The 16,320-nt window shown below is 36.3% G+C and overlaps 1 long non-coding RNA gene across 1 annotated transcript; it reads left to right on the top strand.

Annotated features, from left to right (window-relative positions):
- Window positions 1-2,543: 2,543 nt before the first annotated feature.
- LOC118765676 lies at window positions 2,544-16,109 on the top strand. Its single transcript, XR_005001545.1, has 3 exons — window positions 2,544-2,627; window positions 13,312-13,317; window positions 16,100-16,109. It is a non-coding gene; the product is annotated as an uncharacterized LOC118765676 (long non-coding RNA).
- Window positions 16,110-16,320: the final 211 nt, after the last annotated feature.

Below are 16,320 nucleotides of genomic sequence, written 5' to 3'. Positions count from 1 at the left end.
GGAAACGCTAGAAAACACAGCCAGGAAAATAGTGACATACCGCTGTGTTAGCCGTAAATCGAAACTGCTCGAAACGGCAACGAACGTCCCGATAGAAAGGGCTCTTCACTACATATGGCAGGACATCGGTCATATATCGAGGGCAGAGCAGTTCCACGGGTTGGAAGTTTTATTTAAAACAGAGGCCATGGCTACTCAACGCTTAGTGGCCGCCTGTTACAGTGAGGAATTCGTGCTCTTCCCTAAGTATACAGAAAGAAGGGCGGTAAAGGTTACCATACAGAGAATACCACCAGACCTTAGATACGTGGTGTGTACTCGCTTGCGTGGTAATTAATGGAAGGGGAAATCTCCTGGAGGTCAAGAGATCAAGGAGGGAGAACTGGACATGAATCACACTGGAGATAATTCTCCATGTAAAGTCAGACAGCTGGAGAGGATCCTTGATCTGATCTCCCTACCGAATAGAACTTGTAGAACGCAGACGTCCTCGATGCCATGTCTGTGGCATGACAAATCATTTACAGGCGTACTATCGAGTCTCCTTGGAACATTCCTCTCTTCATTTTAACTTTCCTTAACACTGATAAAGCATCAGCTCATTTTTATCGAATTTTCTATTTATCTGCAGTATTGTAAGCTCTTTTATTTTAGGCTTATTCCTTGGGTGAAAGATGGTTGGTCAGTATTGAATAGCTTAGCTCATTTGTATATTTTATTTAATTGGCAACCTATTCAAATTTTATTTTAGCTGCAATAATTTAAGCTCTTTTATTTTATTTTAGGCTTATTTCTTGTCCCCTATTTTTCCAGGTTTATTAAATACTTACGAATACTGTTATCCCTTGCTCGCAATCTTCATTCTAGTCAACTTTCCCTAAGACTGTATCGCCTTAGTAGAGAGCTACTTTCCGTTTCTTCATGCTAAAGCTAATGAAGTTTCTTATGTTGTCTCCTATACTGAATATATTCAAACATTCACTTATCCATGTGTCTGGGATCAATGTCATACGCTTTCTTATAATCTACCCATGCTGTTAGATTTTTCTTTCAAGCTTTTACCTCATTTAGAAATGCTTTGTCTATGTATAATAAATCATGCGTTCCTCTAGCCTTCTTCCTGCAACCTTTCTGTTCTTCTGGCAGTAAATTCTGGTTGTCAAGGTGCTCGTAAATACTTTCTGAAAGCATTCCCGTTAACAGCTTCCAGATTAATGGTAAGCAAGTGATTGGTCTATAATTGCTAACTGCATTACCCATGCTTTTATCATTCATAAGCAGCATTGTTCTCTATCTAGCTATCCAACCTGATATTATTCCTCCATTAAGGCAATCCTAAAGTTATTCCCTCAGCCTCCCATGTAAACTACTAAATTTCTTTAACCAATACCCTTGAAGTAAGTCTGGTCCTGGGCCTTTCCAGTTCGGCCTTTTTCCTAATACTTTACTGATTAATGCACTATGGCGGTGCCCCAGCATGGCCACAGCTCGTGAGCTGAAACTAGATAAAATAAAATAAATAAATAAAATAAACTAGTTATTCTTAGATATGGCTGCTTCTCACTCACTACTTTTACTTTCTTTAACCATACTGCATCTCCATTACGATTAACTGGCTTATTTCAAATCTTACTCCAGCACTTTGTAGCTTCTGCATTAGGTTTCTCATCTTCAGTGCTTTTTTCCCTACTATGTATTTGGTTATAAAATGTTCTCTGGTCTATCTCAAATAATCTATTCTATTGAAACTGATCTATCTTTTCCTGATATCTGGAAAATTGTGCCGTATGAATATGTCCCTCATTTAAGAAACAGATTGGGTTTATTTACATTTCTGAAGAAAAAAGATACCCTTCCCCCACCCCTAACCCTAACTAACCCTAACCCTAAAACAAATTGAAATGCAATAGATCGATACTAGGGTCATAATTATGGGTGACAATTTCATATGACACCGCTAGAAAAAACTGCCGTTCAAACCAAAAAGATCCACAGAATCTACTTTTCTAGTAATATCTAGCAACTTCCTTCTGTTGGTATCGTTTAATGTTGGCAATCCTTTTCTTCTTTATTCATTACTTCCTGCAACCCATCTAAATCTGATCTTCCTCACTTAAATCACTTAAATCGCTGGTACCTATCTTATTGGTAGTGCTATCATTAGTTTACCCTTTATGTTCTACTTTGGTTTGAGCTGTATCTCTTACGTTGTTTGTCTTTCCTACTGCCTGGTCTTTCTTTCTAGTTCCCATGTGATCTCTTCCACCACCAATTCTGTCATCCACTTTCTTCCCCGTATAGCATTAGTTTCATCTACTAGTCTCTGCTCAGTCACTTTAAACATACCCTTCTCCGCCTAAAGTGTTAAAATCCATTTTCTATTACCCCTTCTTTTACGTTCACTTTCTAAATAGCACTGCATCAATATCCTGGTTTCTTCATTGGTTCACTTCCTCCTCCTTACCCTATTATCTGTTGATACTGTCTTAGGATAATAGGTGTGGTCAGTATGCATCTTTACTGAATCGCTGCTGTACGAGAGGCCTTCCCTTAAAGATCCAACCTCAATTTCGCTGTTACAGTCAGAGTTTCTACACAAACTCTTGTCTCTCATGAACTGAGGTAAGGTAGCGTTTGTCACCATGGTCATTACCACTATTATTATTCGACATCTGATAGTTTTAAGTAACTTTCTTTTGCATCACTTACTGCACTTTGTGCTGATAGGGTGTGTGCTTCATGTTTTTTTTTATCCTTTGGAGAATATTGTGTCGCTTCAGTATGTTTTGTTATTGGGTTTGGTTTGAGTCTTCGGTTGTATTAGCTTTTTTGTGTGTGCTTTTTTACGAAGTGCATACAGTAAATCTCCAATAAAATGAACAAAGCCCACAACATGTGCCATCCGATACTCAACAGATGAACGTTATTACTATTGAGTGAGAGAGCAGTGCATGCTATCAAAGTGACACTGGGGTAAAATATACGAAACCCAGTATACACATCATGACTTCCTGTCTGATAAGGGTACACTTGGCACATGCATCACAATCATATGTGCGCGACATGGTGATCTCATATCAAGATAAACAGCACATGACCTTGCAGGTGGGGCCCAGTTAGAATTTTCTTCTGGTCGAGTAACCTATCCCACTCAAAAGATCCCTGAATAATGGTTGTTTAAGGATGTTGAAAGAACCACCCATGTTTCCAGAGGTGAATTATTCAAACCCCAAAGAATCCCTCTCAACACATGGCTATGACGCTCCCCCACTACTTTTGCTCGTAGTCAGTGATGCACATATTGTCAGCCACTAAGGGATGTGCTCAACTGGTTACAGTCAAACAACTGAGAAGCAAATCTGCGGTATTGAGCAGAATATTTACTGTAGCCCATCTTTTATACCAACATTATTATTATTATTATTAATTATTATTATTATTATTATTATTATTATTATTATTATTATTATTATTATTATATGTTTGACATTTGCTTTGACTCCAATTCTCACCCAGAGAATGGGGTTCCATATTTTGCCAATTTCTATTTCAAGATCTTTATGCTTGCTCAGTTTTTTGGTAGGTCTTGACAGATAGTTTTATGCCGACTGGGACAGTCATATCAATGAGGAGGCATGATTTTTGTCTGAAGTCTTTTAATGTAATATTTGGCCTGTTTGAATGGTGAAATTCCAGAGGTGTGAGATGTGGTCATTTTCAAGCCCTAGAGGTGATTTGTGTTTTATCATGGGGAAGGTCCAGGTTTTTGCAGATTACCCAGTGAATATATTGTGCTGCTCTATCATGCTTGTTGAGATATACTGTAGGCACAAGAAGACTGCACAGAGAGATAATATGATCAATGGTTTCATTTTGTTTATTATTATTATTATTTTATTGTTGTTGTTGTTGTTGTTGTTATCATTCTTCTTCTTCTTCTTCTTCTTCTTCTTCTTCTTCTTATTATTATTATTTATTATTATTATTATTATTATTATTATTATTATTATTATCATTATTATTACTATTATTATTATTTAGGCAGTGAGCTGGGCAAAACACTCAGCAGCATTTCGTCTGTCTTTAGATTCTGAGTTCAAATTCCTCCTTTCAATCTTTCGGAGTCGATAAATCAAATACCATTGAAACACTGGAGGCGATGTAATCGATTAGTCCCCCTCACCAGATTTCAGGTCTTGTGCCTTCTGTAGAAAGGATTATTATTGTTGTTGTTGTTTTGTTGTTCTTTTTAACTCAGGTCTTGTTGGAATTCCTGGAGTCTTGCATGCGTAGGTATCTCAGTAATCCCCCGAGATGAATACGTACGAGGGGCGTTCAATAAGTAATGCCCCTGACCCACTTCCCATAGCAGTAGAGCAACGAAACTTGGCACAGTTATTAGTCTTTTTCTACATAGGAACCACCCAGAGTTACGCATTTCTCCCATCGTTTGATGCAGCTCTGAAGACCGTTTTTGTAGAAGACCCTAGCTTGGTCCTCCAACCACGACGTGACTTCAGAAATCAAGGCTGCATCATCTGGGAAACGCTTTCCTTTATAAACAACTTCATGGCTGGGAAGAGGTGAAAATCAGAGGGTGCAGGTCAGGAGAGTAGGGAGAATGTGGGATGAGTTCATAGCCGCACGCCTGTGCTTCTGATCTGGCGACACGCGAGTTGTGGATCGGAGCGTTGTCCTGCAGGAGGAGGATTCCTTTGCTGATCTTGCCCCGCCTCTTGATTTTGATAGCTTCTCTTAATTTCCTCAAAAGTGAAGCATAATAGACTCCTGTAATTGTGGTACCCTTTGCCAAGAAATCTGTCATTACTACTCCGTCCTGGTCCCAGAAGACTGTGAGCATGACCTTGCCAGCGGAGGGCTGCACCCTTGCTTTCTTTGGAGGAGGTGAGTCACGGTGCTTCCACTGCATTGACTGGGCTTTGGTCTCTGGATCATAGTGATGGACCCAGGTTTCATCCTATGTAATCAGTCTTTTGAAAAATTTTGACTCATCTTCTTGGCACATCTCCAAATTCATCCTCGCGCAATCGACGCGTTCTTGCTTCTGGAAAGGTGTGAGCAGCCTGGGAATCCATCTGGCAGACACCTTTTGCATATGCAAATGGTCATGAATGATAGTTTCCACAGACCCGGTACTAATCTTGACCTCATGGGCTATTTGGCGAATAGTTATGCGTCGATCTTCCAAAACGGCAGCCTCAACTTGACGGACAGATGCCTCATCAATGGCAGAAGGGGGCGACCAGATCTGGGAGCTGTTTCCACAAAGTTCTGACCATGTTTGAATTCACGATGCCAGCGTTTTACAAGGTCATATGATGGGGCATCATCACCATAAGTTACTTTCATTTCATCAAATGCCTCCCGTGGTGTGTGTCCTTTCAAATACAAAAACCGGATCACTGCTCGACACTCAACAGGCTCCATTTCACACTTGACTCAGTTCAAACACCTGTAAATCAGAAACCACAATTAGTTCAGAGCTGTAATTTGCCACTTAATCTATAGAGATATAAATAATTGTACATGCAAAATTGCAGCTAGATCAAACAACTGCAAGTGGGTCATAGGCATTACTTATTGAACGTCCCTCGTACATAATCTTCCACACTTATCAGTCTCCTTCCTCCATTTTCTCTCTTCGTGTATTGGCAATCAGTGTCTGCACATGGATGACGGGCTCCATGCATTGTTAGGAGCTTTCTTGTCTTCCTGTCCCTCTCTTTTAACCCATCTGCTGTCCACTTCAGAATTCTAGTTCTATACTGAACTGCTGCGACTGCATGCGAGTTTATTGTCGAAATTATGTTACTGTCATTCAGCTTTGAAGCCAATATTTTTTACACTTGTGGCATGTTTATTCTTTGTTATTGTTGAGTTCAATTTCATCTGCTTCAATTATTTCCCAGTATTTATAACTGCATTCAGGTTCAATTGCCTTCATCATTTCACCACTTGGCATACATATGTCTTCTGTCCTGACAAGCTTTCCCCAACTCATCACCACATTTGGGAGTCCAAATTCCATCTTGATATTCGGGAAAATCTGCACAGACTGGACTAGACTTTCCAGTTCTTCCTCACGTTTTGTGAACATCTTCAAGTCATCCATGAATAAGTCATCCATAAGTTTTCCCCTACTGCTTCCCACATCATACCCCAACTTCGTCTTCTGCAGTATTTCACTCAAGGGGATCATTCCCTGTAGAAAGATGAGTGGGGATACGCTGTCCCACTACCAGATGCCTCTCTTGATTTTTACCTGTCTTAATACCTGACACCCTTCTGTCAACTCAGTTCTTCAGCATTTCATACTGTTCTATATAAGGTATTTCATGTTTTCTACTCCTCCTTACGTTTCCACAGTTCTTATACAAGAATGTGATATCATATCATATGCCTTATGATAATCAGTCCACACCATGCTTACCTTTGTGTGTCTTCTCTTGCAGTTTCTGATAATTAGTTTATCAATTAACAACCGACCTTTCTTTCTCTGGCACCTCTTATGGCAACTTTTCTGTTCAATAGATAGCAGCCTACTTTTCTCTATCAACAGTTCACTGGCCAAAGTACCCGACAATAGTTTTCACAGAAGCAGAAGATACATCGATTGAAAGTTGGGTGCATTATTACCCATTGGCTCATAATGTCTTTCCTTTTGTCATCCAGCTGAGTACTGAGCCTTCCTGCAAGCACTCATCCAGCTGTTGCGCTATCCTTTCATGGATCCCTCTCAGTTTCTTCACCCAATAATCTTGGGCACCATCTAGCCCTGGGGACCTTCCAATTTTCGATTTTCCTTAACTGTCTTTTTACCATTTCTGTAGCTATTTTTATGTTGTTTTGACCGTGTATATTTCTTAATTTATCATGGATTTCATACAGCCACTCCATTTCATCATTATGCTTTATATATATCCTCCACAGAATGCTCTGCTTTCTTCGGTATCTAGTGTCAATGTCACATGTAACTGTCCATCTAGTTCCTGAAACAGGAAATAGGAACTTTTTTTTAATTGACTTCAAGTAACCTGTTCTGCTGAGTTGTTTTGTCCTACAGACATATTTTTCCAGTACTTTGTTTCAATGCTTCCAGTATCACATTATACTCTTTATCTCTCATTCTATATGTTCTTTCCAGTCTTATTCTTATAGTTTTGTTTTATAATTCCCTTCTTTTCAATCTATCAACTTGTCTAAAAACGTCTTTTTATATTTGTTTTTCACAAGTTCATCTTTATCAGTATGGTTCTTTATGTTCTGTTTTTCTCTTTTTTGTATCCGACTCTTTCTGCAGCAATTATAGCTGTAGCCCTAATAATTTGTTGGTTTCAGTTGCCTTTCCCATCTGGAATAGTCCTAGGACGGAATCTGTCTTTTCAGTTTCAGTGTTTAGCTTGCACCTATCAACACACCTCAGATTTGGGGGTGCTCGGTCCTGGTCTTCTCTAATATATCAGCACATCATCCTCACTATATCCTGTTGATTATCACCATATTTTTTGTGATATATCTGTTCCCATTACTTCTGCTTCATTTTCTGACAGTAAAGTGTAAATGTAAATTTACTATCAGAAAATGAAGCAGAAGTAATGGGAACAGCCACCTCACAAAAAATTCACTGTTGGGTCTAATAATACAGGCTGTTTGATTGGATGGGTGCTTTACAAGCCTGGTGGTGAATAGGGGAGGGTGAGAGGGTTTTCGGATAGCAGAAAGGAAAGGTTGGACAGGACATAGCTAAAATATAGAAATCTATTTATATATATTCATACCAATACACCTATATAGAGGCTATCTTCTGTATCCACGATAGCTTTGATGTTGCTGTCATTTTAAATATAGTGGGAGATATGAATATATCAAATGTTTATATTTCACAGAAGAGATCCATATATGTTCTGCATAGAAAACACCTAGCAGTGCTCAAAAGATTCAAACTTAGACTCGGTGTCTTTACATGGGATCATTCCTCAAGGTAAAGAAAGGCTATAAGAGGGATCAGGTTGAGCAGGTATAGAAGCAATTATGTGGATAAGCAAGGTGGCAAGCTGGCAAAATCGTTAGCACACTGGGAAAAATGCTTAGTGGTATTTCATCTGTCTTTACATTCTGAGTTCAAATTCCACCGAGGTCGACTTTGCCTTTCATCCTTTTGTGGTCGATAAATTAAGTTCAAGTTGCATACTGGAGTTGATATAATCGACTGGTCTCCTCCTCCCAAAATTTTGGGCCTTGTGCCTAAAGCAGAAAAGAATTATGTGGATAAACAAATTAGACATATCAAATATATCAAATACATTAAATATATTAAATACAAAATATGCACATATATATACATACAAAACGAGAAAAAGCAAAAGATGGAAACTTTCAGATGATGAATTTATATATATATATTAATAGGTCCAACTTACCCAGATTACAAATGACAAATAAAGTTAAAGAAGTGGAAGGAAGGTATTATAAGTCCAACAGCTGTATTATAAGTCCATCAGTGATCCATAATAATGTTGGTAGATTTAGTTCAAAACAATATGTGATCATATTGATGTATTTAACATAGTATGAGATGAGCCTCCATCATCAGGATAGAGAAGATCTTACATTTTAGATCTTAATGCAGTGAAGTTCAAAGATGGAATGATTGAACGTGGAGAGCTAAGTGTATTAGGGGAGGGTACTGGGATGTATTGAGATTGGGAATGGTTAGAGGAGAAAAGATAGATCAAGTGTGAGGGGTTAATGATGAGGCTACTAAGAGAGTAGTAGTAAAGGTTGATTGGGAAGAGGAATGGGAGGGCGTAGTAGATAATATGTGAATAGTAGATTTTAGGGATGAAGCTACAGAATTCTTAGTTGAGATAGTGAGAAATGGAGTGGCATTATTTGAGGGTAGTAAAGTGTCTATTCAGTGGCAGAAGGAAATTACTAAAGTATATAGAAAGGTATGATAGAAAATAGAGGTGGGTGGACAGAATGTGGGGTTGAGTTGGTGATCAAGACAGCAGTGGTTAGTGGGATATGATAGTGAGTTGATATTGGATGGGGATTGCTATGGCATGCAAAGGTGAATCTCCCCTTCAAACAATCAGTTCACTGCATCTGGATTATGACCCACTGCAGTTCTCATTGCTATTTTCATTTGATGATAGGGGATGGAAGGTTCATTTTTGATGTTGGAGGTAAGAGTCATAAAATATAACAGATGGATTTTTACAAATATAGACTTATGGCCCAGGAACATAATGCCCATTTCCTTGACAACTCAGGTCATTCAGCTCAGAAATATTTCTGTAATATGTATTCCAAGACTGAAGAAGCAAGGTTACAGTGGATTCAATACAATCAAAGCAAAAACATCAAGACAGAAATGTATTAGAATATTCACAATTACATATATTCCCATAGCTCAAATATTGGCAAAAGAGTAATTATACCTCCAACAGTCACAGGGGGTCCATGATGATGCAGAAACTATATTACTTACATTAGAAATTTCCCTGAATTTTATACATGGAATAATACTGAAAAAAAGTGGCATCTCACAAAAAATAATACGCATGCAATTGGGCATATCTACTTTGTTTTGCCAAAGGAACAGGAGCCATTCTATTTCAGAACTTTATTATGTCATTTGAAGATACGTGAACTATTAATGTTGTAGAACTATTAATTGTGTAAGCTGCAATGAATCTGAATTTAGCACTTGATGACCATGAATACTATCAAATTGTGGAATTTGCAAGTGTTTCAGCCACTCCATATCAGCTGCAAAAACGTTTCTGCTCCATTCTCAATTACTGCAATCATCTTGCAGAACCTGACAAATTATTTACATTTGGAAAGCAATTTTAGAAGATCAAATGATTGCTTTAGAAGTAGAAGATAGCATACAACAGCATACAAGAGAAAATGATTCAACATTAAGCAATTCCCCTCCCCATCAGTACACTAAACATGAATATATTCAGCATCAATACAGGCAATCCATTCATTCTGCAATACCTTTGAAAATTTCCACAGACTGAACAAAAGAATTTCTTTGATGAAATTGTCAAAAAATTAAATTGTGGTCAACAAGCCGCATTAAAGAGGCAATTGACAATTCAAAAACAGATAATCAGTCAAAAGATTCTCACTGTTAAAACTTTCTTTATTGATGCACCAGGTAGGTCAAGCAAAACCTTTCTCTTTTGTGTCATTTTCTCCTACAAAGAAGGAAGGATTGCAATAGCAATTGCATCATCTGCTATAACTGCATTGCTACTTGCTGGGAGTACAATAATTCATTTCGCTTTCTCCTTTCCCTTCAATCCAGTTAACGGTGCATCATGTAATGTATCCATACAAAGTAACAAAGCAACTTGCATCATTCAGGCTGATTAGGGATGAATTGCCCCTCTTTCACCATTTCATCTCAGAGGCATTGGATAGAATGTTAAAAGACCTTATGACAAAAGGTTACCCTAGGATGTAACATTGTTCATGATTTTAATGACCTTATTTTATCAGTTTTCAGTCGAAATGTCATACAAGAATGTATTGCAGAACCAGAGAGATTTTCAGAAGTTCTTGTTTTAGTACCCCAAAATATTGATGTTGAATTCATCAATGAGGCAATACTAAAACTGTTTCAAGTACATGATAAAGTTGTTATTAGTCATGATTGATGTTCACATCAGGATGACTCTTCAGAATTTATTACCGAATACTTAAATATGCTAAATATTCCCGGCTTACCATTATGTATATTATTATTAAAAACTAATGCAATATTTATTCTTTCATGTACAATTGACCAAGTTAATGGCATGCGTAATGGTAAGTGTTTAGTTATTCAAGACATTCAAGAAAAAGTCATTCAGGCAAAAATTATAAATGAAAGAAAAACTGTTTTTATACCAAGAGTTACCCTTTCTTCAGTAAGTGAAGAGCTATCATTTACATTAATTAGACAACAGTTTCCTATTAAATTAGCAATGACAATTAATAAATCACAAGGACAAACATTTGATAAAATTGTTTAATATTTATCAAGCCTGTGCTCACACATGTACAACTACATGTTACTTTCTCCAGAGTGTTTGCTGGATTTCCAAGATTAAACATATATATACATCAAATTACAAACATTCCACAAAGAATGTTCTTTACAAGGAAATTCTCATGTAGAAAGACTTCTGACAAGGAAACCAATGAAAGTAAGAAATATGGAAACAAAACAATTATTAAAAGCATGGAGTGCATTTGAAGTTTTAAAGTAATTTAGCTCATTATAAGCTATTATAGTGAATGTTGACCTACAAAATATTCAAACATGTTGGATAGTTAAATATCTAGAGACAAGAAAAAGATAACTATTACCAGTAGGAATTGGAGTTGCTGACTCCATTTCCTGAAAAAGTCAACCTATTACAAACTCACAAACCCTTATATCATCTTGGTATTAACCATACAAATGCAACTAAAAGATAAAAGCATCAATTACCATAAATTAAAAATTTCATCATAAGGTATATATATATATATATATATATATATATATATATATATATATATATATATATATTCTTCATTCATTATCTCTTATCAATTCATACTTTTCTTCATTTCCACCAATTTAAATATTAGCCTACACTGCATATAACTTTTTTCACATGACAACATCAAGCAACTACTGCCATAAATATCAGGAATTATTAATTTTGTACTCATTATTAGTGACAAGGGGAAAGAGTTATATAATAGCCATCATTCAGCAAACATTATTCATATTTCATCATTCATTTTTATTACTTTGTCATTCTTTTCTATTTCATAAAATTAACCACCCACAACTTTCATACAGGATACAAACTGAAAGAAATGATGTTTATCAATACAATATCAATGCTATCATACATTTGTTGCAGAGAGGATTAGAGCATTGAATACCACATTTCATCATCTGGTAATTATTCTTCATTCCCTTCACATGCATTTTAATTTCAAATAAATTTTCTCGATTCACCATTTTATACATAACATTCTGTAGTGTGCATTTTCATTTTCCCATCCATGTTTACAAATTACCCTTCCTTTCAGATATTGCACAACATTAAAAACAAAAGAATCAAGACACATTCAAGGACAATTATTGTTTCAAGGAAGTTTTCATTTCCAAATAATGAAGATCATCAGCCAATACAATGTTAAACATATAGTCAACAACAACGGTCTATTAATAGTAGACAGGATTGCAGATATTTTCAATTTAAATATGCTTTGTTCATTGCCCCTTCATATTTCTGCTTATTAAAATACTAACAACTTCATAAAATATCAAAACTAATGTTATCAAGTAGGTTTCCCATGAACACATATCACACACTATTTAAAAAACCATTTCATGCTTCTTTCATTTCTACATAGGAAATATTAGTGTAAAATAAAGAGTTATGATCATTACTTTCCCTCCAGATTAAAAATTTCAGCAACAACAACTTATCAACATCATCTTCATTTACAGTAATCAATGGTATAGCATAGCAGATTACATTAACAACAGGAAACATTCTAGGTATACTTTCAAAGTAAATATTCTTCCTTCATTATTAATTTACTTATTAATGCAATTTCTCTGCTCCCTTTAGAAATTTCAACTTTTCCACTTATATTGGAAATAACCTCTTTCATTCAGCTACTAAAAGAAAAAGAAAAAAAATTCACACATACATGGTAGTTTTGGATATCTCATAACTTACAGGTCAAAAGTAAGACACATTTACATATACTTACTAATTGGATGAGGTTTCTGCTTTCACCTATTCATAGACATCATTTTTCATAGTCTGTAGTGAGTAAATACATTCTTTTGTGTGAATTGGTATATTGGGATATCTTCAGATGCAACAGTAAATAGTACTTTTTTATATACCAGCATTAATAGGACATTATAGAGGATTTCCATCATAAGGTAAATATTCAGCATTCCTTGCTAATTCTTCTTTTTACTGTATTTATTCTTCTTTTTTTCCAGCATCATTCATATCTCTGGTAAGTCCGTCAGAGTAGACAATACTTCTAAATTCTGAACTTACCTTTCTTTGAAAGTTATTGTATAGAAGTATAAGCAACAGCAAATATTGTTTTAACACCTCAACCTTCCTAGTTGCAACAACTAGAAACAATTTGTCTTTTTTTGCCTATTCCTTATTTCCTCTATATTCCTGGGCAGCAAAACACTAACATCTTAACACATTGCTGCCAAGAACAATAGGTAAGGTTTTTATTATAACATACAAGGCATTTGTATAGACTTCTATATTCAAGTAAATATTCTTCACTTCTTACATTTCCATAATTCAATTTTTCTTTTGAAAATCATTCCATATATTTTAAATTTACATTCAATAATTACATATCCTGAAGCTCCCCACAGAAAACAATATCTCGAACATTCTCCAGTCATAATGGAAGGTATCCAAACTTCCATTTTCTCTTTATCTTCCATTCTTTCTTTCTTGCATTTCTTTTGCAACTGGCATAGCCATGTCTCCCTGTCTTCCTCTTTAGGTCTCTCTCTCTCTCCCTTTGTAGCTCATCTGGGTTACCATGTATCTTGTCCACAGCAAGACACAACTCTCTTCCTCTATTATAGTTTAACCTCTCCCTACTCAAGGGATCTTAGTCTTGAAGGTTACTTGGAGACTCGACTGGTGCTATTGCTAGATAAAAAGTATTGGTGCTGGTGCCATGTTAAAAGTACCCAATAAACTGTAATGTAGTCACTATTGCCCTACTCTTAACGGCTTCTTTTAGGATGATTGAGTTGTTCGTCATGTTAGTGTTAGTAAAGTTTCCTTTTCTTCTTTACGGCGGTTTTGTTTGCATTTATGAGCACTGAGAGGTAATTTGGAAATGATGTCTATACATGTATCTAAATGTTTGTCATTTCTCCTGTAAGGGGTAGAGTAAGATTTATTTTTGACAATTGACTTATCATTTATATTCTTATTGCCGAAGAATTTTATAGGACGGAGGCGGTGACTAAAGTGTTCAATATCTGTTTTTAATTCTATGAAGTTATAAGTAGGTGTAGGGGGAAATTTTTGAAACCTTTCAACAAAAGATCTATTTAATTTTTGAAGAGGTTTCTTTTCGATAAATTTATAATTTTAGGTTCTATTTGTTCTGTGAGTTTATTTGAATTTTTTGTTTCATCGGATCTGGGTCCCAGCTGTAGTATGTTCTCCCTAAAAAAAAGGGTTGTAATATTTTGTATTCATTTCATGATTCTGGGGATCTTGTTCATTCATAGCTGAGAGAATATTCAATCGTCTTAGATAGTGTCTCACATAATTGGCTACTCAAGGCCCTTGAGATATATACGATCTTACCTGTAGTCTCCAGATTCTTACAAGGTAGCATGGCCAAATGGAACACGTCTCCTTCTAAATCATAGTAATGGCTTAAGTCAATCTAACAACATCAATATCAAAAGAGGCATCTTTCAAGATGACTTCCCTCTCCCCATTTCTCTTTTGCATGGTACTGATCCCACTCTCAAACAAACTGAATAATACCAGGTATGGGTTCAAAGTTTATAATACTACAATAAACCATCTCTTTTATATGGACGATCTGAAACTGTTTTCTAGGAATGAGGAAGAGCTAGAAGGGCTGCTAACAAACGCTAAAGAGTTCAGCAATGACATCGGGATATAATCGTCTGGTTCCCTTTCGCAAAAGAAAGCAGAGACTGAAGGTTTGATACTGGTGGCACAAGATCAAAACTTGCTTACGAAAAACTACTAGGCTAGCGTTCTTCAAAATGGTTTTGACCTTAAATACAGATTCTGCGACTCATTTGACGAAACAATATACCATCTCGTCTTAGGATGACCTGTGCTGACACTAAACGAATACAAAAATCGCCAAGATAGTATATGACAGTATTTCGATTGGAAAATATGTAAACACTACAAAATCAGCGCTCATGCTTACTGGTATGAGCATCATCCTGAGTCAGTCGTTGAAGGTAAAAATGTCACTGTTTTCTTATAAACACCGACAGAACGATCCAGGCAAATCGGCCATACATAGCCATTAAGGACGGGAAGAAAATACTTGTAGACTTATAGATGTAAGTCTTCCCACTGATAAAAATATATTTGTAAAGGAATTTGAGAAATTAAGTAAATATAAAGACCTTGGAACTGAAATATAAAAGATGTGGTGTCTTAAAGCGAGAACTGTTCCTATTATTGTAGGTGCCCTAGGTATGATAATAAATGGATCTCAGAAATATCTAGATAACATCCCAGTAAAATCATGTGATAGAGAAATCCAAAAGATTGTGCTTACAAGTACTGCCTACATCCTTAGAAAAACCCTATCAATTTAAATGTCTGTGTTGTATTACATGAAGATATTTCGTTACTGTCCCTGCAACTTCCCCTCTCCAAGCTTTCAGTCATACTGTAACATCTCTTATCCTTCACTCAACTAGGACACTTGGTGTGTCTTGGTAAGAGGTTGTAACAAATATGCAAATTGCAAGTAAATAATAATAATAATAATAATAATGATAATGATAATATAATAATAATAGTAGTAGTAGTAGTAGTAGTAGCAGTAGCAGCAGCAGCAGCAGCAGCAGCAGTAGTATTAGTAGTAGTAGTAGTAGTAGTAGTAGTAGTAGTAGTAGTAGTAATAATAATGTTAAAAATAAAAATAATAATGACCAACAACTCAAGAGCTTACTAGCGATTGTTAAACAATTCAGTGATGACATCAGGAGGCAATTTCGTCTCGATGAATGTGCAAAAGCTTCCTTTCTCAAAGGAAAATTGACAGAAAAATACGAAAACTGTTGACAATGAATAGAATGCACCAACCTAAGGCAGATATAGAACGACTTTATCTGCCAAGGAAGGAGAGTGGCCGTGGACTTTTACAACTGGCATTAACAATGACGATTTCCACAATTGGCTTCTGGTTTAAAATCAGAAACAAAAGGGTTTATTACAGCAGCCCAAGATCAATGCCTACTTAGAAGGAACTACCAGGCCAACATATTAAAGAACGGCAGCTCACCAACAAGTGTATGTCAACAACAAAATGAAACCATTGATCATGCTGTCTCCCTGTGTAGTTTTCTTGCACCCACAGAGTATCTCAACGGGCATGATAGAGCTGCACAATATATTCACTGCGTAATTTGCAAAAACCTGGACTTGCCCCATAATAAAAACTGGTGGGGACACAAACCACCTCCAGTGCTTGAAAATGGTCACATCTCACTCCTCTGGA

This window comes from Octopus sinensis, linkage group LG12 (genome assembly GCF_006345805.1).
Source record: "Octopus sinensis linkage group LG12, ASM634580v1, whole genome shotgun sequence".
Taxonomy (NCBI): domain Eukaryota; kingdom Metazoa; phylum Mollusca; class Cephalopoda; order Octopoda; family Octopodidae; genus Octopus; species Octopus sinensis.
This window is presented reverse-complemented; position numbering and strand designations above follow the sequence as displayed.